At 38.4% G+C, this 26,570-nt stretch overlaps 1 protein-coding gene across 7 annotated transcripts in view; it reads left to right on the top strand.

Annotated features, from left to right (window-relative positions):
- Nucleotides 1–26,570, top strand: part of FHIT (fragile histidine triad diadenosine triphosphatase) — a 1,423,954-nt gene that overhangs the window by 243,658 nt on the left and 1,153,726 nt on the right. The window lies entirely within an intron of this gene.

The raw sequence follows: 26,570 nt of genomic DNA, 5'->3' as shown, positions 1-26,570 counted from the left end.
TGTACAGGGAAGAGCATTTTTTTATTGCAGTGTTTGTCCTGAAGATGTATCATGTTTTATTGGATGTAATGGCTGTTGACAGCCCTGTGCTGAGGTGGATTCAGAAGCCAAGCTTGGGCTCTGTTAGACAAAGTACTGTTCAAAATTTGGACCTGTCTGCCATGAGTGTAAGCTTTAGGAGTAGTGAGCTTATATGTCACATGCTTACCATTCTTGAGCAATGCATTTGAGTGGCCATCACCTCTTTATCCATCTATACCAGACTCCAGTTAGGCCCCTCTCCAGATCTGTCTGTTTGCTGATGCGTGCTGCTCTCACAGTGATTGAGCCACACCACTACTGCTGCCTGTAATGGCCCAAGGTTGTTAACAATATCTGCTCCCAAGCCCTCATGCATTGGGTGGATATCATCTGTCCCCTCTCTTCTTCTCTGTCATTCACATGGCCTCTTTTAGAAGTTGGGCCCGGGATATATGACAACTATTTGTGCTTGAGAACAGTGGTGGCCATCTCTGAAATGTCTCCTGGTTCTGCTTTTCTACCTTTCCTTCCTCATTTCCCTCTTTTGCTCTCTTTTTTCTCTGGGATGGCATGCTCTGATGGATTAGGAACACATATGCTTTGCCTGAGGCTGTGCTTTCTGTAGAATCTGGGCTAACACAACATGTAAATATACAGAAAAGTGTGTGTGCTATATATATATACATGTATCCACACACACACATACACACATACACACATATACACCTATCCATACAGAGAGAGGAAGTGATAAGGTGAATTGGGTTGAACCAAAGGAGCATTTAGAGTTTGGTTTGCTGAGCATCTGTCTGAAGGGAAGGGAGGCCTGGAAGACAGGCTTGTATGGACTTTAAGGGGCGTGGGGAAGGCTGGGCCATGAAGAGGCAAGGTATGGTGTCTCTTCTCCAGCCTGGTCCTGCAGAGATGGTCTGGGCTCCAGGGGGCACAGGGGCTGTAAGAGAGGGATGGAGCAAGACTCATCCACTCACTCACTATGAACAATTAAAAATTTTAAAAAATATTTATTTATCTTTGAGAGCGAGAAAGGAGAGAGAGTGAGCAGGGGATGGGCAGAGAGAGAGGGATCCACAGAATTGGAAGCGGGCTCCAGGCTCTGAGCTGTCAGCATAGAGCCAGATGTGGGGCTCAAACTCATGAACTGTGAGATCATGACCTGAGCCGAAGTCAGACACTTAACCTACTGAGCCACCCAGGCGCCCCTCATTATGAACAATTTTAGATAGTAATCTTTTTTCAGACACAGGGTCATTTTTAATTGATAAACAGTGTCGTCTGAAACAGAGATTTACATACCAATTAGTAATACCAAAATATATTTAAACACCATCAGGAATATAAAACAGGGGTGCCTGGGTGGCACAGTCAGTTAAGTGTCTGACTCTTGATTTTGGCTCAGCTCATGATCTCATGGTTTGAGTCCCGCATTGGGGTCTGTGCTGATGGTGTGGAGCCTGCTTAGGATTCTCTCTCTCTCTCTCTTTCTCTCTCTCTCTCTGCGCCTCTTCTGCTCTTGCCCACACGAGGTCTCTCTCTCTGTCACTCTCTTTCTCTTTCTCTGTGTCTCTCTGTCTCTCTCTGAAAGTGAATAAATATTAAAAAAATAAAAAATATATAAAAAGAATAAATAGTAACTTAAGGGAGGATCCTTGAGTGAAGGTGATGTTCTAGGTGCTGGGGATTCAATGGTAAACAATATAACTACTATAGTCCAAGTCCTTATAAAGATTAATGTCTTGTGGAAGAAGAAGACAGTGAATACGTGAATGAGCCAAAGAAAGGCTGAAAAGGAAAAGAAGTGCTATGAAGAAAGTCATGAGCTGCAGTAGAGAATGACAGAGGGGTTGGGGAGAGTCTTTGCTGAGCCCTTCTGCAGAGGTGATCTGAAAGAGGGGAAGGTGGGACCATGCCGAGTTCGAGGGGAGGCCTGAGAGCATTCCCAGTAGAGGGAACAGTGGATGGGGCCTTGGGGGGGGGGGGCGGTGCGGGTAAGGCGTGTCTAAGGAAAGAATGCACACCAGGCTGATTAAGTGCTTACTGTGGACTGACACTGTTCTTAGCATTTTCCATGTAGTATCTCACTTTACTTCTCTAACAATCCATTGAGGTTTTTGTATGTGAAGAAATAGAAGCACAGGGAAGGTAATTGGCCCAGAGCTGCACAGCACCCGTGGAGAGTAGAGGACCCTAGGTACCAACCCAGGCTTCTCCTGGGGAGCAGTGAACCTTGGATTCCAGGCTGGGTAGTTTGAAGGTGAACCAGGCCTCTCCTCCCACCCCCACTGGATGGTCTCCTGTTGAGAGAAGCTTGGACTAGATCCCAGATGGCCTTGTGGACCAAGATTTTATTCAGAGCATAACAGGGAGATGCTGAAGGGTTTTAAACCCCGGAAGATATGATCCGTTGAGTGTATTTAAAAGATCCTTCTTGCTGCAGCGTTCAGATAGATTGGAAGAGCAAGGGTGGAAACGGTGTTGGGAGGCTTGAGTAGAGCCCCACCTAAGTGGTAACAGTAGTGGTAATTAATTTTCAACTGACAGGATGCCTGCAGATTTGGAGAACAGGGGAGGGCTCCAGGGATATTTTTGTAGGTAAAATTGACCCATCTTGCTCATAGACTAGATGTGGGAGGTGAGAGAAAGGGCCTAATTAGAGATGTTTCCTTGAGGTGTGAATGAACCTCTATCAGGGCCCGACAGTGACACAGGGTGACCGTGTTGTTCTTCTCCAAAAGGTCATTATCTGCAATTTCTGCATGGAACATTCCCATGTGGCTTTAGTGCAGGGAGCACAGAGGTGGCCAGGGCTGCTATTGCCTTGAGAGTCTGACACTCACAGAGCACTTAGTCTTGGTGCCTTGGGTAAGGAAGCAGTCTAATTCTGGAGGGCACTGGAGACAGGGTTCATGGCTAGGTATTGTCTTCAACAGGGACCTCAGTAGAGAGGCACAGCAGGGTACCACAGGAGGGTCCGAGTGAGACCACACAGGAAATGGCTGAAATAGCCCGTGGTTGTGTGGTGTTAACATGGCCTCATTTATAACTAAATTGGCATTTGTAACATACTTACAGCTACTGCCACTTTTGACCTTTGGCAACTGCTCAGACGGATTGAAATTCTGAAGTAAGAGGTTTATAAAGTTTGCTAAACTGCCAGGTGGCTGCAGTTTATGTGGAGGCACATATCATTAGCTTTTCGATCCCCCTTCCCATGTCATGCTGACTTCATCTAGGAGAGAAAAGTGGCCGGCATAAGTGACCCCATCCTTCCATCTTTTCCTGAGATGGATCCAGTAATTGAGAGGGAGTGGTCTGAGACCTACTGGGTACATATCTCTTGGACTGTCTTCTGGCAGTTATGAGTAGGCAGAGAGGTGATTTTCATTTTCTGTGATAACCTCCCAGAGGAAGTAGGTGGGAGGGTGTGGTGATTGATGAGCTGAATTAGGTAGAAAGTGGCTCAAATCAGATTCTGGGTGATTGCTCCTGCCTCTCGACTCACTGCACTTATTCTCCGTTCCTCTCATTTAGCAAATGATTATGGTCTGTCTTGTGACATTTCTAATAATGTTGTTTCATTCTTTATCTTTTTCTATTGTTCTCTCTGCTTTCTCCAGCTAGATGGTGCTCCTCAGAGGCAGGCGTGGTGTTTGGTTTACTGGTGTGTGCTTCTCATGCCTTACCCCATGAAAATGCACAGCGGTTGCATTATGTTTGACTGATTGTGGCTGCTTTGGATGGGATGTTTCCTAAAGAAGTTTGCTGAATTTATCTTGCCTTAGAAAAGTAGAAAATAAGGGTAAGGACCAGTCAATATGTTTCGGTTTAAAATATGCAGCCTTTTAGGAAATGAATTTGAGGTCATTTTGTTCATGCCAGCATAGCTCAGCCACAGAAATGGTTTAGTTTTTCTGTGTGTGTGACAGTGAAACTTTGTTTTGCTAAACAGGATATGAGGTTGAATCATATGAAGTGGCCAATATCAGGTGACTCACTCTAGTAAGACAGATAAGCCAATAATTGTCCATTCTTCTGATTCATTCTGAGATGGAAATGAGCTAGTTCTGTAATAGCCTGTTGGAAGGAGGCCAGTGAGGCAGAGGAAGTGGAGGCAGGAACCGGCGTCCCTTAGCAATCCTTGATTCTTGTCATGAGGTGGGACTTCTGTGGTTGATATGTCCTTTCTGTTCGGATGGTGCCCAAGACTCTTTAGTGTCGTCACAACAAGAGTCATCATGGGGCCCAGAAGTGTCAAGTCATGATCCCTAGGGCCTATCCACTTCTAGCCCCATCTATCTTGGCAACCATCAGAGGCTGTCAGGCGAGGAAGGGTGTGGCAGTTACAGTTAGCATTCCATGGTTTTCTTCCATTTCCTTCCTTGTTTCTACTGTAGTCGATAAAATGGTCCTGCTTCTTTTTACCTCTTTACTAAACCCCAGATTTGGAGGGCTGGGTTCAGTTTGTGGGTGTGGGAGAGAAGGCTTGCATTAGCTGTTTTTTCCTTCATTCCTCTGGTTAGTTCAGAGGTGTCTTTTGGATTTCCCCAGAGGAACTCAAATTCACCAGATTCACCAACATGGGAAGGAAAGAGTGCCTTTGTCTTACTGACCCTGAGATCAAAGGGGAGCCTGCCTTCAGATCAGAGAACAGAGACTGGAAGGGACAGCTGAAAGATAAGGAGGACCTGTCATTGGAGATGGGAGCCAAAGAAGTCCAGAACAAGTCTAGTGACTGAAGTAATTAGGGGGAAAGAAAATAATCAAGTGTATTTTTGCCGTTAGGTACAGCAAGAAATATTATTTACTTATTTATTTTAGTTTTATTTTTTATTTGAGAGAGAGTGTGTGTGATCTGGGGAGGGAGCAGAGGGAGGGAGGGAGGGAGAAAGAGAGAGAGATAAAGAGAGAGAGAGAGAGAGAGAGAGAGAGAGAGAGAGAAGAATAATCTCAAGCAGGTTCAATCCCATGATCCTGGTATCATGACCTGAGCCAAAATGAAGATTTGGACACTCAACCAACTGAGCCACCCAGATACCCCAAGAAATATTTTTAAAAACCTTGTGTACCCTGGATTCTGTCATGACTAAAAGCATGGTCAGAGAGTGGCTTTCTGGAGTCAGAGAAGTATTGGAAATGGGACAAAATACTTGCTTTATGGTGTGTACAGCTTTACAGTTTTGGATCTCTCATGTGTAGAGACCCACAGTTTTGCATCTAAGAAAGAGCCAAAGCCACAGTATTAAGAAAAATTAAGGTGTATTCAAACAATGTAGCACCCTATCCCCCATTGTTTTTACCTGTGGATAGAATTATTGTGCTATAGACTCTTTATTCATTCATCCCGTAAATGAACATACTGGGATGTGTACATATTGTCCCTTGTGACAGCTGTGAGAATTAGGAAGATGGCATGCCCATTTTATCGATGAAGAAAACGAACTTCAGAGGAATTCACAAGATCCCTCTTGTGAATCTACTCATAGATTGCAAGTCAGTTGCAAAGATGGGATTCCAACTCAACTTTGATTCTAGAGCCAGTGCTTTTTCTACTATGCCATCCTTTTCTCTTTCTTTCTTTCTTTCTTTCTTTCTTTCTTTCTTTCTTTCTTTCTCTTTCTTTCTTTCTCTCTTTCTTTTCTTTTCTTTTCTTTTCTTTTCTTTTCTTTTCTTTTCTTTTCTTTTCTTTCTCCTTCCTTCCTTCCTTTCTTCCTTCCTTCCTTCCTTCCTTCCTTCCTTCCTTCCTTCCTTCCTTCCTTCCTTCCACTGCAGGTGTCTTTAAAAAGGAAAGGAAAGTGGGTGAAATTCCTGTAAAGAAAAGGCTAAGGGTAGGCCAGTACCCCAGGCCCAAAGAGTGACAGTGGAGCATCATGTGGGCTGCCAGCTTGGGTTTCCCCTAGGAACAGAAATGCAGAGACTGAGACCCCTACCCAAAATCAGAGTTGGCATTTTAACAAGATCCCAGGGTGACTTGTAGGCACATTAAAAATTGAAAGCCAGTACCCTAACCACCAATAAGCTGCTTCTCCCTACTTGCTTTATCTTTGATCCATTAAGGACATGACTCAAGGAAGGCATAGGGCTGATTATTGACTTGGCATCAAGTGACCAGACGTAGCCACAAACAACAGGGGTCACACTTGTGTTTTCTCTTCCATAACACTCCCTCTTTTCCTTCCAGTCTTTCTCACTTGCCCAAATGGAAATGAAAGGAGAATGAAAGAAAGAGATAAGATTAAGGAATAAGGATTTCTAATGAAATTTTTCTCTGCCAGCCTGATGCCTCCTTCTAAAACTTTGCTAAGCAACATGGCAGACAATGTCTTCCTTAATGGCGGATGCCAGCACCCTGACTGTTCAGCATACCCTGGTGGAATTATTGTAGCACTTACAATTATTTGGAGGCTGTGTGCATTTGATTGCTCATTCAGTCTGCAGCTCTGTAGGTTTCATTTCTATTTCACACACAGCCATACACTCAAGTGTCTTAAGGGTGGCTGAGCATATAAGTATGATAAATTTCAACCTTTAAGGATGAATTTGAGAAAACCACCATTGAATGAATCTCAGAGTTTAGAGTGGCCCATTTTGGTCATAATGCTGAACGAGCCATGCTGTAACATTGGCTACTTTTTACCACATAGGTTCACTCTTAGCTCTGAGGATTGTGCCATTTGCTTCGGCTTTCAGCTTCAGTGAGAATGGACTTCTAAGATTTTGCCTCTCTCTTTTTCCTATGTGTGATTATAAATGATCTTTGAAGCAGAAAGAAGATGCCCCCCCCCCTCCCAAATATGGTAGGCTGGATCTAGCCTGTAGTCTCAACAGAAGTTTAGCAAATGTGATATGGGAATCAACAGGTAACCCACCACCCACCCACCCATCATCAGTCTGTCGTGTTGGCAGTGACTGCCATGTCCGATTTCTATAGGGCATACTTTGAAACATATCAACCTATAAATTCTTAAGCAGGAGTTAGTACAAGAAATCCTTTTCCTAAAAAATCTTTTTAAAAAATTTTTAATGTTTATTTATTTTTGAGAGAGAGACAGAGACAGAGAAAAAGAGACAGAGCATGAGTGGGGAAGGAGCAGAGAGAGAGGGAGACACAGAATTTGAACCAGGTTCCAGGCTCTGAGCTGTCAGCACAGAGCCTGATGCAGAGCTCGAACCCACAGACTGTGAGATCATGACCTCAGCAGAAGTTGTACGCTTAACTGACTGAGCCATCCAGGCACCCCCAAGAAATCTTTTTAATAGAAATGCAAGTCACATTTTTTTAAATGGGGGGGAACAAAGAGACATTCAGAGCGTTGGAATTTTCAGTTAATAGAGGATATGGAAAAGAAATGTTCCTTCCAGGATAATGTGTACACACACACACACACACACACACACACACACACACAGGCATTCATCAAATCATTGTCTTCCTCTAGGTTCATTAAAGCATTTTCCTCACAGAAACAAGTTAAATAGTAGTTGATACCACAAGGTAAAACAGAATAGAAAATGAAATGACCTCTTTGTTACATTAGAATATTACCCTGTGGTATTGTGTTTCACTGACTTTTATAGAGACATGCAGTTAAAAAGAAAAGAAGAAAAGGAAAAGGTTAGTGTTCTTGGATCAAATTTGAGAGGATGAGCTGCCATTGGGTTATTTCAAAGAACATTCAGAGGGATGTTGTTTTAAATGAAACATTTCACTTCAAGCGCTTTATGAAAACATTTGGTAAAGTTAATCAATGTTATAAGAAACTCCACTGTGTAGAGTTGATTTGATTTCTTTTCAGAAAAGTCTTAATTGAAATTAGTGTGGTAATGATTTGAAAATGCCTAATTCTCTTAGCCTAAGCTGTGTCATATGTTTCAGTTATGCTAAATCATATGTTTTATATCTAGTTATATGTTATTGATGGGTTGTGGGAACAATTTAGTGATTTATGATCAGCAGTTTAATAAAATGGAATGGGATAAAATAGGATAGAATAGAATAGGGTAAATAGAAAATGTTAGTGTTCATTTAAAATGTAAGATTTCTTTTAAATGTAAGACTTTTTGGATGTGTAAGTATATATGATCATTTTATACACACACGTATACACACACATTCATTAAGACAGTGATTTTCAACATTTTTTTGAATATGACCCACAGTGAAGTTTGAAAGCCTGCCTTGGTGAATTTTGGCCCACTGAAAATTCTACTTTAAATAACCAACGAACTTGCCATTTTTTCTTTTGATTTCTCATTTATTTGGGGGTTTTGAAATGGTTATACGTTTCCCAAAATCGTTCTCTTTTTAGTCTCTTCCTTCTTAAAATAGTGATTAGTGGAGCGTCTGGGTGGTGCAGTCGGTTGAGCGTCCGACTTCAGCCAGGTCACGATCTCGCGGTCCGTGAGTTCGAGCCCCGCGTCAGGCTCTGGGCTGATGGCTCGGAGCCTGGAGCCTGTTATCGATTCTGTGTCTCCCTCTCTCTCTGCCCCTCCCCCGTTCATGCTCTGTTTCTCTCTGTCCCAAAAATAAATTAAAAAAAAAAACGTTGAAAAAAAAATTAAAAAAAAAATAGTGATTAGTTATGAATGAGGGAAATAAAGCCTCTTCAAAGTTTAGTATACATTGGCAGGTCATAATTTTAGGGAAAGGATTATTTCCCTTATTTTTTTCTAAGTTAATAATTCTGACATGTACCTTCCTTATGCCTTTTCAGGTATCATGACTCACCTTGATTTCACCTTCATGCCACTGTTTGGCATTAGATGACTCTCCAGAGAGGGAGAAAATCATTCAGGAATTAGGTGCATAAAGGTTATTGAACTAATATTTAAAATTCTGGCCCTGCACATTTTACTTTACTTGTAATTAAATGCCATGAGTAGAAATGTGTGATCCCAGTATGTGCACATCTTTGATTCTGTGCCCACTTAAAGGACAAAAAGATGCTGAGGAATTCTTATTTTACTTGCTAACTTTTTCTTAGGAATATTGCTTATAGCTACCAAAAACAGCCATAGTGGTAAGCCAAAGGTGAGGACAGAATTTTAAAACTATACAGCACACAAAGACTTCTTGAAACGTTTCATAACTTGCTCCAATCCCCAAATAAGTAAGCTTCTGTGAGAAACAGGTTAAAATGCCAATAGTAATCCATCCCTGGAACTTCAAGAATGGAGTGATGTTATTTGATATTATTGATAAAATTTCATGTCTCATGTCTTGGGCATAGTGAAAATGGAGGTGGGAAATGAAAACATTATCAGTGGAAGGAAATAAAATTTCCCATATATGTAATAAGTATTTCTAATGCCATTGCATCATTTCAATTAGCAGCTAGAGTTTTGTCTTAAGCTTGAGGATTATTTACTCTTGTTGACGGACTCAGTTGTTACTCTGCACTTCTCTGATGTAGCTACGTTAGTAAGAACTCTTACTTGCTGGTCTGAAACCCAGTCTTATTAACCTGGTTTAAGCAATGAAAGGTGATTCGTTGACTCGTGTGACTGAAAAATTCTGGTTTGGGCTTCACTCTGAGACAGGACTTTTCTTATGTGGTGATCACCACATTGGGCCTTCCATTCTACCATTCTACCAGTTTAGCAATCCCAGTAGACTTTCTCTTTCTAGCACTTTTTATACAATCCAAGCACTGAATCTCATGAGACTAACTTGGATTACATGCTCCTTGCTTAACCCATAACTGTGGCCAATGGGACAGAACAGCGATTGGCCAGGCCTCGGTCACCTTCCCATATGTTTTCCAGGCACAGGAGGGGAATAGATTCTACCAGAGGGGGGGGGGGTGGTGCGGAGGAGAAGGCTGCTCTTACAATGGTTTTATATAAATGCTGAGCAAGAAAAAACAAAGGTCTTATTTTGACTATCAAGAAAACGCCACAAAACTTTGATGTCTTTAATTTTAAAAACCAGTGAAACTATCTCTATTTCCCCATTAAATGAGTTATACATTTAAAAAATATGTATGGAACCAGGCATGGATGTTTGCTTTAACTTCTCTGAGTATATGAATTGTGAGCATGATTTTGAACAAGTGTCTGTAATATTTTATTAAATGATTTTCATCACTCTGGGTAATAAACAGGTGATTTGACTTAGCAGAGTACAGGTGCTATTTTTAATACTTAGTGCTCTCTGGAGAGCTTCCAAATAATAATAGCATCTTTAAAAGCTTTGGATTCCCCAAGGTGCAGTAAAATTGTGCTGAGTATTGTCTGTGATAAATAACACATCTCCCTTCTTTCTCTTCCATATTCCTCCTTGAGAAGGCTCCAGGTTTCCTGACATTATCTGAGGGTTGATTGCCTAGTGAAGGTCAATACTTTTTTTTGCTTCCTATTCCTACTCGTTTCTTGGTGTTTATTTTGGAATAATGAGAAAATGATAGACTTTTAAAGTATTAAGAATCAGAAAATAAAGGCATGAACACATAAAGAAGGAAAGTAACTTAAACATTTGTTTTTCTAAAATGGAAAAAGCTTCATTATTTTCCTGGTTGGTGCAATTAAAGCCAGAGGAACCAAGATTCCACAGGAAAGGAAGCAGAGAGAAGTGAGTTAAAAATGTTACATGGAGTTTTCCTTAGAGATCTTGTTGCATACTTCTAGTGTGAGCAAAAAATAATGTTGAAAACATCTGATAAGACTAAAGCAGAGCAGAGCTTTAGCAGTCTCATAGAGTCTTATAGAATTCAGAGTTTCTGAGGAGGTAGGATCCTGATAAACACTCACAGGTTTTAATTGAGGCCCCTAAACATCTACATCCTAGGGTAAGACCCAACTGAAAACAGACCAGCGTGAATTGAATCACAAGATGATCTGCTTGTACTCTCTCTGACAGAGGAAAATAAAATCGTTTTGGGAGGAAGATAATATTGTTCTTACTTGTAACACTTTTCATAAACAATGTATCTATCATTAAACAATTAGAAGCATGTTGGAAAACAGGAACAAATGACCAAAAATCAAGAGAGAAATATAGCCAAAAATAGTAGATCCAGAAGTGATTCGGATATTGAGGTAATCATACATGGATGTCCAAATAACTGATGAAGACAGAAAATTTCACCAGAGATTGGGAATGTATAAAAAGAATCATATGAACAACTTCAAACTTAAAATTATGGTAATTGAAATTATGAACTCAGTAGGTGGACCTAAGAAGATATTAAACACATCACAAAAGAGGGTGAGTGACTTGAAAGATAGGTCAGTAGAAAATAATCCAGATTAAAGTACAGACTGGAAAAAAGAATGTATATATAAAGAACATTCCATAAGAGACATATTGGATGGTGTGAAGGTCTGGACCTTGTCATTGGAGTTTAGAGAGAAAGTAGGGGCAGAACAAAGACTTGAAGAGACACTGGTTAAGAATTTTCCAAAACTGATGAACAACATCCAGCTGTAGATTCAAGACACTCTGTTAGCAAAGAAAATGGAATAAAGTATGTAGGCATAGTATCGTAAAACTGCTGAAAAACCAAAGACAAATAAAAAAACCCTAAGACACCGAAAGGGAAAAAAGACATTTTCAAAGAAACACCGATTACACTTATAACTAATTTTTAAACAGAAACAATGGAAGATAGAAAACAATGGGATGGCATATTTAAAGTGCCAAAGAAAATAATTGCCAGATGACAATTTTGTACCCAGTGAACATATCCTTCAAAAAATATGTTTTTGGAAAAATTGAAACTAAGAGAATTAACTACCAGCATATCTGCATTGAAATTATTGAAGAGAGCTTCTTTAGCCAGAAGATGGAATTGTGGAGATGCAGGAAGGCATGAAAAGCACCAAAAAGTATAAATATATGAGTAAATATAAGTGAATATAGACTGTTTAAAACAATCAAAATAATGTCTATGCAGAAGAATGAGCCTGGGCCACTTACACCATACACAAAAATAAACTCAAAACGGATGCTAAGTGTAAGACAGGAAGCCATCAAAATCCTCGAGGAGAAAAGAGGCAGCAACTTCTTTGGCCTTGGCTGCAGCAACTTCTTACTAGACATGTCTCCAGAGGCAAGGGAAACAAAACCAAAAATGAACTATTGGGACCTCAACAAGGTAAAAGCCTTCAGCATGGCAAAGGAAATAATCAGCAAAACTAAAAGGCAATCAATAGAATGGGAGAAGATATTTGCAAATGACATATCAGATAAAGTGTTAGTATCCACAATCTATAAAGAACTCATCAAGCTCAACACCCAAAAAACAAATAATCCAGTGAAGAAATGGGCAGAAGATGTGCCTAGACACTTTTCCAAGTAAGACAGACATCCAGACGGCCAACCGACACATGAAAAAATGCTCAACATCACTCATCATCAGGGAAATACAAATCAAAACCACAACAAGATATCACCTCATACCTGTGAGAATGGGTCAAATTAACAACTCAGACAACAGATGTTGGCAAGGATGCAGAGAAAGAGGAACCCTTTTTCACTGCTGGTGGGAGTGCAAACAGGTGCAGCCACTCTGGAAAACAGTATGGAGGATCCTCAAAAGATGAAAAATAGAACTACCCTATGACCCAGCAATTGCACTACTAGGTATTTATCCAAGGGATACAGCTGTTTCAAAGGAGCACATGCACCCTAGTGTTTATAGCAGCACTGTTGACAATAGCCAAAGTCTGGAAAGAGCCCAAATGTCCATTGACTGCTGAATGGATAAAGAAGATGTAGTGTGTGTGTGTGTGTGTGTGTGTGTGTGTGTGTGTGTGTGTGTAATTTATATAAATATATAAAATGGAATGTCACTCCAAGAAAATGAAATCCTGCCATTTTCAACAACATGGATGGAACAAGAATGTATTATGCTAAGTGAAATAAGTCAGTCAGAGAAAGACAAATATCATATGACTTCATTCATATGTGGAATTTAAGAAGCAAAATAGATGAACACAATGGAAGGGAAGCAACAATAAGATAAAAACAGAGGGAGACAAATGAAAAGAGACTCTTCAACACAGAGAACAAACAGGGCTGCTGGCAGGGTGTTGCATGGGGGGATGGGCTAAATGGGCAATGAACATTAAAGAGGGCACTTGTTAGGATGAGAACTGGGTGTTATATGTAAGTGATGAATGACTAAATTCTATTCCTAAAATCATTATTGCACTATGTGTTAACTAACTTGGATTTAAATTTAAGAAAAAGTGAGAAAAAGTGTCTAGTGAAGTTTAACTCCCTATAGCCAAAGATGGGACAATTCAAGCATCCATTAGAATAGGAACAGCAGTAGACTAAAATATAAGAAATATTTTAAATCCATAAGTTAATTAACACTAGCTAATAATAAAAATAACAAGTGGTTACCATGGGAGGATGTTAGGAACCAAGTTATTTTGAAAAAATAGTAAGGATGAGTCATTGAACATTAATGATTATAAGTACTACAAAAATACAACCAGACATAGTGTGCCTCTTAAGAGAGGCACACATCTCATCAGCCATGAGATAGTCTTTCCAAAAACAAACAATGAAGCCTAAATTCTATTAAGCCTCTAACCTAACTTTCAACAAACAAAATTTACAGATAGGAGCATTTTATTTAATACAATACCATGAAAAAAAATCAGATAGTAGAAAAGCTCAGTTCAAACAAGACAGTTTCTCCAATGAATAAGTAGCAAGGGATAACAGATTTAAGGGGATTTATAGATTAAATGTACCTTAAAGACATATTGGCCAATCACTGTATACAGAACTTATTTGAATCTTGATTAAAAGATACTGCAAAATAGTTATTACTTTTGAGGCATATGGAAATTTGAACATAAAGAGAGTACTTGATGGCAATCTGGCATTATTATTAATTTTTCTATATGTTTTATAATGATATTATGTTGTTATGTCTCAAAAACCACACTTGTGTTACAAGAGATAGTTATAGGAAATATGATATGATGTTTGGGATTTGCTCTAAAATAATATGGTCAAGGGAAAAGTGAAGGACATAGAGATTGAACAAAATTGAACATGAGCTAACAATCATTAAAGCAAATTAATGAACATGGGAGTTTTATGTCATTATTAAATCTATTTTTATGTATGTTAGAACTCTCCATAACAAAAAGCTTAAAAATAAAATATGTGTAGAATTAAAAATGAAATTTTAATAAGATTTAATTTATAAAATTATAAAAATTTTATCTTTGCAATAAAAGGCAACAATAGCACATAGGGTGGCAATGGGATGGGGGAAAGTGAAGTTAAAGTCATGGGTACTCCTTATCCAGGGAGTGGTAAAAAATGTCTAGTGTGGTAGATTGTAATAAGTCAAGGGAACACATTGTGTATTTATAGCATCCATACAAAGAATGTAGAACTAACAAGCTAATAGATGGAGAAAATGGAATACTAATTAAAAAAAACCCATATTTTACCATGTAAACATTAAGCAAAAGATGCAGTGTAGTTATATGTGTGCATACAAATAGCATGACCTCAAAATATTAAAAAGTAAGCAACTATAATAGTAAAAGAAGAAATATAGAAATCTTCAATCTTGGTTGGCATTTTATCATAGCTTTTTCATTAATTAATAGAACATGAAGAAAAATACGTTAGTAAATATATAGAAGATTTAAATACCACATTGAACAAACATGACCTAATTGTAATATATAGAATGCTGCACCCACCAATGAAGAATATATAGTTTTTAAGTGACAGGAACATTTAGCAAATAGTTCATATGCCCAAAGGCGTTGCTGAACAAATCTCAAAGGATTGAAGCCCTGTAGTTTATTTTCTAATCATAGTGTATTAAGTTGTAAGTTAGTAACAAAATAATAATGAAAAAAAATTCCAATATTTGGAAATTATGTAATACCCTTTCTCTTGTGTGTCAGAGAAAATAATCACATTGAAAATTATACATATTTTTAACTGATAAAGAAAATGCAACATACCAAACATTGTGGGTTGCAGTTAAAGCAGAAGTTATAGGGACATTAATAGACTTAAATTCTTACATTAGAAAAGAAGAAAAACTAAAAGAAGAAAGAATCTCAAAGATCCATCTGAAGGATCTAAAGAAGCAAAGTAAACTCAAAGAAATCAGAAGAAAATAAAGGTAAGATCAGAATAATTGAAATAGAAGAAAAAAGACAATAAAAAAATAGAGCCAAAAGTTAGTTCTGGGAAAAGCCTAATGAAATTGATAAAACTCTGGTACTAATAATCAAAGAAAAATGTAAGGTAGATTATTAATATCACAAATGCAAAAAGGCTAACACTAAACTATGGATATTAAAAAAGATAGTAAAAAGATATTATCAAGATGTTATGCCAATAAATTTGAAAATTTAAAGGAAATGGCTAAATTTCTTAAAAGTACACCAAAATTCCATTACACACCCCCCCACACACACACAGTTATTATTTAACCATTAAAAAATGAGAAAATCCTTTCATTTTCAACAGCAAGGATGGACCTTGAGGGCATTATGCTAAGTGAAATATGTCAGGGAAGGACAAATGTTATATGATCTCACTTATATGTGCCATCTAACAACAAAACAAAAACTTGATAGAAAAAGAGATCCAGGTCCTGGGTGGCTCAGGTGATTAAGTGCCGACTTTGATTTCATCTCAGGTCGTGATCTCATGGTTGTAAGATTGAGTCCCATGTCTGCTCCATGCCAAGCATGGGGCCTACTTGGGATTCTCTGTCTCCCTCTCTCCCCCTCTGTTCCTCCCTCACTCATACATGTACTCTCTCTCAAAATAAATAAATAAACAGTAAAAAAAGAGATGAAACTTGTGGTTACTGGAGGTGTGGGTTGAGGGTAGGGGAATTGGAGAAAGGTGGTGAAAATGCATACATTTCCAGTTGTAAGAGAAGTGAGTATTAGAGATGTCGTGTACAACATGATGACTATCATTAACACTGCTGTATGACGTACAGGCAAGGTGTCAAGGGAGGAAATCCTGAGAGTTCTTGTCACAAGAAATATTTATTTCTTTTTTTTCCTTATTTTCTTTCTATTTAAAAATTGTATTTGTGAGAAAATAGATGTTAGCTCAGTCCATTGTAATCATTTCACAGTATTTATAAATCAAACGTTCATGCTGTATGCTTTAAACTTATATAGTGATGAATGTCAATTACTTCTCAATAAAACCAGGAAAAAGCCACAATGAGATTGGTATAATACATTTTAGAAAATCTGGATTATCTTATATCTATGAAATAAATTCGCTTCATAATTATAGACCTTTACACAAAGAACATACCAGTTAAATTCACCAGCAAATTTTTCTAAATATTTAAGGAGGAAGCAATACCAATCATATATATATACTCACATTGTTAGGCCAGCATAACCTTGACCCCAAAGCTAAGAGGGGTATTCAAAGAAAGGAAATTCACAGTCCAATTTTTCTTATGAAGATAGATGCTAAAATCCTAGCCAAAACATTAGTAAATCAAAGTCAGTGATATATATAAGGGTGATATATCACTACAAAGTTGGGTTCATTCCAGGAATGCAAGTTGATTATTTGAAAATCAATCAATACAATTTACCACATTAATGGAGTAAATTTGAAAAACCATATCATCATCTGGATAGATGAAGGGAAAAAATGCTTTTGATAAAATTTGACACTCACTCATGATGCAAACTCTTAGCAAAATGTGAATGGAGCAGAACTTCCTTAATTAGATAAGTGATATCTGCAAAAAAGCTACAGCAAACCTTGTACATAATGTTGAAATATCGACAGCTTTTTTGTTGAGATTGTGAATTAGAAGAGTGTTGGTAATTTCCACTTTTATTCATCATTATGTTGGAGGCTCTCACAAATTCAGTAACGTAAGAAAAAGAGAATACCTTTATAATCTTGGGATAGGTAAGGATCTGTTTTTTTAATAGGCCACAATGGTGATTCTTATGAATGCCCATTTTGGGAAACTTCATAACTGGGCTGTCTAAGATGTGATTCGCTTCTTATCTTGAGATGGCCATAACCTAAAAGTATGGAAGGTGTGAAGAGAATGTTTCTGCTCTCTGACAGGACTCCCATTGTTGACACATCAGATTGATCAGATTGGATGTGGATTTGGCCACTGTTCTTTAAAAATTGTTTCTGTTTACAGATGTTGCTTTCACCATATCTCTTAATATTTTTAATCCATCAGAAACAAATAATCTCCCATGTACCTTGTAACGTCTTACTTCTATTTACCTATAATTCAATTTAAAATGTTAATGTCAGCGGTGCCTGACCGTCTCACTGGGTGGAGCATGTAACTATCGATCTCAGGGTAGTGAGTTTAAGCCCCATGTTGGGTATGGAGCCTACATAGAATAGAATAGAATAGAATAGAATAGAATAGAATAGAATTTAATGTGAATTTAATATGTTCAATTTTCTTTTGTACAGATGGTGCAAATACAACTGAACCCTTTTTGTGTGTCCATGGTTAGTGTGCAGCTATACATCATGGGCCAGTCAGATCATGGGCCTAGAAAAATAATTGCATATAATGAAAGTCTAGTGTAATGCATTTAGTTTCTACGATAAATGTTGCTCAGGCATCGCCAGTGATACTATTTTATTGATCTTGTTTTTGTATCTGCCCTTTCTTCCTTCTATTTTTGTTACAAAAAAATCCTGCTTCTAAAATTCAAACAGCGCATAAGCATTATAAAATAAAAGACAAAATCCCCTATACTTGCAATCCAAACCCATTCCTCAGAATTAACCCCTGTAAACATTTCGTCCCATACTTTTCATTTATGTACTTCTATATATTTTGCCATACTGTTTTCTTTTTAAATGTTTATCTATTTATTTTGAGAGCAAGAGAGCAAACAGGGGAAGGGGCAGAGAGAGAGAGCGGAGAGAGAGAGAATCCCAGGCAGGCTTAGTGCTGACAGTGCAGAGCTCAAGCCCAGGAACTGTGAAATCACAACCTGAGCCGAAATCAAGAGTTGGCTGCTCAACTGACAGCCACCAAGGCATCCCTGCCATACTGTTTTTAAAGAGTTATCAACTTGCTGTCTAAGTCTCAAAATTTAAGCATAGATACTGAGACCAAGTTTATGTTTTCTGTCAAATTTGACAAGTGTGTGGTCAGTATGCTGAACTCTTATATATTTGTAATGCTCTTTTTTAAAAACCATGTTCTGTTTAAGAGATTAAGAGCATTTAGAAGAAGGAGTGATAACAACTAATACAGTGTAACAGTACTGTTCACTTTCTTCCCAGAGGAACATTCATACATATGCCTATGTTCTTATCGTGAGTCGTTGGTAGGAGCAAGAAATACACATACCAGTACTGATGGACAATTGATGAGGAAGTGAGCAACACAATTTACAACCTATTAGGCTAAGACTAACAATCATGTAGTTTTTTAAAAGACACTATAGATCTAAACCATAAAAATTAAAAAAAAATTGGTTTCATAAGGCATAAACATCTGACAAGGGCCATTGTGGAATATGATTAAGAATCATAACAGTTTTTGAAAGCAGAGGAGTATTATATTAAATAAGTCTCCCATTGTATAGTAGAGAAAAAGTACCAGGTTATTGGGAAGTACAGTTCATAGACCAGATCAAGTACTGCAGCTGAGTTCTTTATGTGTAAAGTATACCATAATCCCCGTACTCCATTCCTTGCCAACTTCTAAGTATCTCTCAGATTTGTTGTATTCTTCCAGATCTACTGTTCCCATGGCAGTATAAACTATCATCACTACTGCCTTTGACTGATCTTGTATCCTCTCCTGTCCCCTGGCAACCCATTTTCCAAATGTAGCTTGAGGGAGATTTTCAAAATGCTAGTTTGATCATGTCACCGGGCTGGTGTAAACCATTTCCACCATTTGAAAACCTAACATGGCCACTGTTGTCTTCTCTTAATTGTTTTTTTCACATCCTGCCCTCTTAACTCTCTGAACTCCAACTACACTGCCCTTTTTCTTCCTCAAAATCAGTGCCCTCCCTACTGCCACAGGGCCTTTGCACATCTCGTTCCCATGGCCTGTTTAATTTGTTTCCTTCATCTCCACTGAGTTAATTACCTCTCCTCAGATTTCATCTTCCGTGTTCTCCCTTCTACAGACTATTTCAGGCCCCTTGGTTTGGTCTGTCTTTTTGGCGTCTGCCACTAACCTTTCTCCCCAGTAAGGCCATCAGTTCTGAGTTCAGAAACCATCTGTGTTTATGCCCAATTACCAGCTCGGCCCAGCATGTGCTAAATGCTTAACAAATATTTGTTGAATGTATGAAAGAATGTGTATACATTTGTAAATTGAATAGGAGTTGAATTATAGCAGCTGAAGATGTTATCTGTTACTAATCATGGGGAATAACTTCCAAGGGAAGTCAAGGGCAGAACTGATGATTTTTCAAATGAAGGAACTGATACTCAGAGGGGTTAAGAGCTACTTAGTGGGAACATAGCTACTAAGTGAGAGAGCTACAATTTCAACTGAGGTTTGTCCACTAGCACCGCTGTTCCTGAGAGTGGTTACATGTATAAAGCCTTTATGTAGACAATAGGTATGGCAAATATCGTACACTCCATCCTTCTCCTGAGAATCCATGAAGACCATTATGAATATTAAAGACAGGCAATTCCTGGAGTAAGGAAATATGTTTAATTTAATATAACCCAATATCCCTTTCATTTGGTAATACCCATCAATGGAATGGAATTCTCCTTTAGCAAAATGCTGCCATTCATTCCTTCATACATCCATTTGTCCTTCAGTTTGCTTTATCTGTTCTTATGACACTGATTATAATTCCATTGCTAAATAATTCTTTCCAAAGAAGACATTTGCCAAGTACTTTCATCTAGCTAGAACGAGAAGATAATACTTACCCCTGTTCAAGATAAAACATTAAGTCTTATAAAATTAATTTGTTTTAGCTTAGGGTCAAGTGTCTGGAGACATGAACCTCACTTAACATTGTTGCTGTCACAGATATACTTATAGCTTTGAAATAATGCTCTGTTTCCCCCACATTATATAGGCTACCAAATTATACCTAATGAAGCATCACTAGAGTGGGGATAGCAATAAAAATTGGAACAGTGCATTTAGTTTTCATGTGAAAGGGGAGACATTTGGTCAAATTCAGTCCAATTACCAATGATAAAACATACCAGTGTCACTTTCAATAATTACTGAAGAACAAGACATAACTCTAAATAATACTACATCTATTCAGTTTTTAGGCTATTTCATTTAAAAATTAATTCCTGCTAAACAGTTCTCAATACTAGGGAAATTTGCCAAGACTCATTTCTTTAGAATGGAACATAAGTCTTGCAGGATATACATATACTATACTTCTCCAAATTCCTCATAAGTTTAAATGTATGGATTTTATGTTCTTTGGTAGAGCATTTTGCCGTGCCCTATTCCTCTATACCAGGTATATTTATATCTACATCAATATAGGTATATTGGGAAAAGTCTGCACATACCTACATGCTGACAGAAGGTAGCTTTAAGGATTTTTAGCCTAAATATGACTACATATTCCCCAAAGTCCTACAACTACGTGATTTTGAGTATGTAATAATTCAGCATGATATATGTACTTCTTGTGTGAGTAAAAAGTTAAGTTTAACTTAACTTGTTGAGCGAAAGTTTGTACAAAAATAGGGAGGAATTGAGTGTAAATTCAACTTTTTTGTTCTGAAATAACTGTAAAAAATAGAAATAAAATTTTCATTGTGTCTGATTACATGTATTCAAGAAATAGGCACTGAGGCATAAAGGAGGACTAGACATTATCCCTGCTTTCAAAGAGCCCATATCACCTCCATGTCAGAGACAAATAGACAGCTATGAACATATAGTATTGGGATTGAGTGCCATAGGAAAGGGGTGGTGAGCAGGGTGCTGTGGGAACATCTGAGGGGGCACTTGTCTCTCAAGATGAGAGAATCAGACCATGCTTCCCAGGGGAAATGGTGTCTAAGCTAAGGAGTTGAATTTAGTCTTGATTCTGTGTCTCACCACTCTGGAATGCTGAAGAAATTGAGACAAGAGCCCCTGTGTCACCCTTAGTTAATTGAAAAAGGAATCTGTAATTGCTTTGTAGTAAGTAGTCTTTTATGGAAGCATTTTTGGCTGTGTATAGAAAAGAAGAAGATAATGCTGTCTTTTTCTGGCTCTTGTTTGCTTTGTCTGATTTTCTTATACTTTACTGCCTTTTTCTGTGAACCCATACAGAGCCACATAGAATAATTATCTCCACCCAGTTCAGTATCTGATCTTGAAGAAGGTATTTTTAGAAGTTTAGCTGAAGTCTGTTTTCTGTGTGAGGAGGTATATGTGGGAGCTGTGTGTCATCCGAGCTTTGTTGGGGTGATTGCCTAGACCTATGACCCTTTCTGCAAGAACTGTCCAAAGGGCTGTCACCTACAGCCGTGACTACCTGGTGTGACCCTCTGAATCTGGAATACCCACAGTTCATTCTTTGTAGGACATTGACAGCAGGGGCCAGTGGCCTAATGTGGTCTACAGATGTGTTTTCTCAGTCAAGAAACTAAAGTAAAAACCTGGATCTCTGTTAGTACAGAGCTGACCCCAGAAGCAGCCTGAGCTTTGTGTGTTTCAGGACCTTTCCTTGCAGCTTCTTGTCTCACACCTGGTCAGCTTCACACCTTTCATTACTTCTGTGGCCCCCACAAGCGTTTGCATTGGTAGCCCCTGATGTATACTTTTGGCTGATTCGATGAGGTGTGACTGATCATGACCTTGGTTGGGCTCAGCAGATTTTTTCCTCTAATCATTTTGAGGTGGCACTCAGGACATTGCTTGGTTTCCATTTAAGCTGCAAAGAGATACAAGTATTTGTGTGGAAGCAGAGAAAGGACATCTAAAGGTAGAAGCAGTAAGGTAAATTCTCCAGAAAGAAGTAGAGACATGAGCCCCGAAGCCCCAGAGAGTGAGTGTGGTGATACTGGATCTGAATGACTTCTTACTTCCTGGCTCTGGTTCCGGTGAGGCCTGGCTACCCTTCCAGTCCTGTGTGCTATGGCATGTCTGGAATTCCTCACCCAGAATCCCATTTTACTTCAGCTCCTAAAATGCATCTTTGTTTTTTGTAAGTAAATGATTCTTAGTTCAGAAGCTTTGCACCTGTTTTTTATGATATTTTTGAGTGGGAAAATGGAATTTCAGGTTTCCAGTAATTTGTCATAAATACTCTAGTTGGATTAGAACAAAGTCTTGTAATCCTCAAATAGAACGGGTATCCTAGTTGATCATGAGAAACCCCTGGACTGTGTTGAGTTAGCAGAACAAAATCTTGTCATCATGGAGAAGCATATTGACCTTTAGAGACCTTGGGTTCAAGCTTCCCTTAAGAAATTGTATCTATCCTTGAGTTGACATGTTGGGATTCTACTGTGAAGTGATTCTGAATAAGCTAGAAAGTTGCCTGGATTCTTGATCATGACAGTTTTTTTTTTTAATTTTTAATGTTTATTTATTTTTGAGAGGGAGAGAGAGACAGAGTATGAAGAGGGGAGGGACAGAGAGAGAGGGAGACACAGAATCTGAAGCAGGCTCTAGTCTAGGCTCTGAGCTGTCAGCACAGAGCCCAACGTGGGGCTCGAACTCACAGGCTGCGAGATCATGACCTGAGCAGAAGATGGCTGCTTAACCAACTGAGCCACCCAGGCTCCCCAATTGTGATGGTTTTTAAAAATGCATTATATTTATAAAACAGTACATTTGGGGCACAATAAACTAACATGAACCCACCCTCTAATTTAAGAGCTGTAACATTACCATTTACTTGTGTGTTCCTGCCCTCTCTCTCCTCCCTTTTCCTTGCAACAGTAACCATTGTACAGCAGGAATGAATATACAGGATAAATTTTCCACATATACTTCCTTTGCTTTTCTTTTCTCATATAAAATAATTTTGCCACATTTGTGTGTATCCCTAAACAAGATATGTTTTAGTTTTTGAGCATTGTAAAAACTGGCTTTATACCATATGTCACTGCTTCCCAGCTTCTTCACATCATGGCATACGTTGCACTTGAAAATACTGCACGGTGTCTTGGGATCAATGCCATCAATGTCTTACCACAAGACTCTGTTCACTCCAGCTACTATTAATCCACAGAACAGAGGGGATCAGTATGTTAGGACCTCTGTGAGGCACACCACTTGGAAAGCTCTATGTAGTGTTCTTTCCATTTGATTTTTTGTTTCTTTGGATTTATGCACATTCCTTTTTACTGCTGTGTAATAATCCTATGTCAATATACAAGAATTTCCATCTTACTCTGTTTAGACCCCCTTCTTTACTTTTCATTTATACTGCAGATAACACTAGCATATCATGGCTTATGGAAAACTGCTGAATTTGGTTTAATGTTTTTGTAGGATTCAGAGAGGTACCTTTAAATTTTGGTTTTAAAAATCTGCTTTGTTTTAGATTGGGTCTGAGTATAAGGCAGCAAGAGATAGAATTAATTGGATTATATAAGACACAGCCTTCTCTATTTAATCACATTATTAGGACAAAACAGCAATATGTACCAGTGCATCCACCTTCATTCAGATGAGTGGAAATTTACTGTAGGCAAGCAAACCAAGGAGCACTAAATTATGACGACTACATAATGGCATTAACACTTTTGATAGTTGATCTGAAATACACTGTATGATTATTTAGTTCAGCAATGGCAAATATATTTCACTTCGTGTTCTGAATCTATTTGGTAAGTAGTGTTCACCTGGAGTACTATTGTAAAAGTGTTTTCAGTTCCTATCAGGGTCTTTGGCTAACAACTCAGTGATGAGTTATTGATGTCTGTCCTGGGTATGAACAGTGGGACTAAGGACGTATATGCCAGTATTCACCTTCCCTAATCTTCCCATTTGCCTCTCCTTCTTGAATTATCTTGAACCCATCTTGATCATCTGAATATTGTCTAATTTGTAGCTTAACCCTTGGAGAAAACCAGATTCATAACTAAATAAAAAAGCCAGAAAGCATCACGTAGTTGTGCTCTTTTCCCTGGTCATTTATTATGGTCTCTAATTACCTGCCTCACAGGATACTTTTCTCACAAGTGTCCAAGATGTTCCACTCCTTTGGTAAAACGTATTTTACCATCACTACTGAGCCGCAAGCTGGAAAAGAGATAAAATGCCCTTTAGTGTCCTCAGTTTCAGGGTTTTGAACTTAGCTTTACACAGACAGATCTTGTCCACTGTAATTTAAAACAATTAGAGCCACAAAGCTTCTTTAGAGTTTCTAGATCCTATTAAATGTTATTTTTAAGATAACATCTCTTCTTGTCCTTCGTTTTTGAATGCTTGGTCAGGAAATGGTTGTAAAAAGCTTCAAATCCCAATTGAATAATGCGTTCTCAAAAGTAGCTGCCAAGTGTAAATACCACTGATATACATCCATGCATATGATAGTATATAAATAACCAGGAAAGCATAGCAAAGGTCAATCAATTATGTATAGGTCAGAATGCTTTCCATCTGGATTGTCATTTTAGCAAATGACATCATGTGTCCTTTGGAATCTATTGTGAAATGTGGCTTGAGTCATTATAGATTGGCTCCTTCTCTGGGTTACCTGGATGGCAGGGGTGAGGCTCAATAAATGTATTGGACTCGGCAGGAGCAGATTTGCATAATTGGGGTGTAGTGATGAAGGCTTCTTATTCTACAGAAAACCTTTGGGCCCTTTCCACCAATTTCTACTTTTTTTTTTTTTTTCCTTCTTGGTTGCTTTTTTTTTTTTTTTTAAGAACATGAAGACAAAAGAGTTGGAAATGAGCCAGATGCCCTTTATATAACTGCAGTGGATATCTTTCCATGAAATTGCCAGCAGGGAATCAATAGTAATAAATCTGGTACCCTTCGAATCTCTTTTAACTTTACCACTGCCCTTCTGGAATGGGGCTACATGGACCATGTAAATTTAGTTTATAATTTCTACTTGATCTGATGAGGAGTGGTCTCACCAGACAGACTGCCAGGCTCTAGAGTGACTGGCAGGATGGGATGTTGTATGGGATGGGAAGGGATGTTGGCCTTTTCCAATTGGCACAACAGGAGTTGTATTTAGCATATAGACCAAGTGATGAAAGCAGCTGCCAAGTCTAGTCATTTCTGATTAGTCAGGGCTCGAGGAGGTAAATGTTACTTGACAGAATTTAATGTGTGATCTTTCCCTCCCTTCAGGGTATTTTGAAAATGTTAAAAAGTTGTTGTTGTTGTTTTTAAATAGGATGACTTATAATGAAGGACTTAGAGTCAAAATTGATGTCATGTTTTACAGGCATTTATAGTTGAAATCTATGTTTCGTTCTGAGATCTTGGAAGGAAGAAGGCTTGGGAATCTTTAGGAATGATAAAAGGAAATGGCCTTTGCCTGAAGAGAGCTTAGTCTATTGGGAAGACAGACATGCAAACAGATTCACACGCTATAGAATAATAGCTGCTCTCATAAGGTATATGTGTAAATCCGGGCAAGACTGGATTTCTGTCACTTACCTATATTATCCATTACTTATTTATTTGGGCTCTGAATGGCTGAGAAACATGCCTATGCTTATTCTTATTATCAAAGTATTTTTGAGGGTGAACTTTCAATTTTCAAGGTAGCTAATCTGTGTTTTGGTGATTCAGAGTCAATGTGGCTGCCTTCTCTTGGAATGGTACTTAATGTTCTGTACACAACCCAAAGCCTTAACTTTAGTTTAGTAAAACTCTATAGATTCCTGGGGACTATTCTTTGATCGTGTCTACATGGATACCAAAACAAAGGCGAAGATGAATATAAAGATCAAGTTGTAGTTGTTTCTTGTGGTAACTAACAACTGATTTACACGGTTTTATCTTCTCCCCCCACTATTATCTTTGAGATTGTTATCTGTGGTCATGGATTGATCAGTTCATTCCAGGGTGGTATGGGGAGGTAAACCAAAAAGGGGCCCATTTGGCCATTTAGCAGACTTCTGCTTAGATCTCATTTTATAAAATCACTCCTAGTTGTAAGGGGTCCTAGAAAGAGGAGTTGTTAACAGAAACTGGGTTGCCCAATCGATGATTGCCAAACTTCCTTATTATCCAAAAATAACCATTGTCAATAAATGTGATAATACTGTATCTACTGTTTTTGCAATGTATTTTCCCTCTCAATAATATCATGAATCTTTTTTCCATGTTATTAAATATTCTACCACGTATTTTTTTAAAAAAGCTTATTTATTTATTTTGAGAGAAAGAGACAGAGAGAAAGAGAGAACTGTGGGGGAGGGGCAGAGACGGGGACAGAAGTTCTGAAGCAGGCCCTGAGCTGTCAGCACAGAGCCTGATGTGGGGCTCATGGGACTCCAACTCACGAACCTTGAGATCATGAACTCAGCCGAAGTCAGACGCTTAACCGACTGAGCCACCCAGGCTCCCCTACCACACAATTTTTAATGTCTACCTAACAGTCTACTTTATGGCTGTACCAGAATTAATTTAAACATT

Source organism: Felis catus, chromosome A2 (assembly GCF_018350175.1).
Source record: "Felis catus isolate Fca126 chromosome A2, F.catus_Fca126_mat1.0, whole genome shotgun sequence".
NCBI classification, from domain to species: Eukaryota; Metazoa; Chordata; class Mammalia; order Carnivora; family Felidae; genus Felis; species Felis catus.
This window is presented reverse-complemented; position numbering and strand designations above follow the sequence as displayed.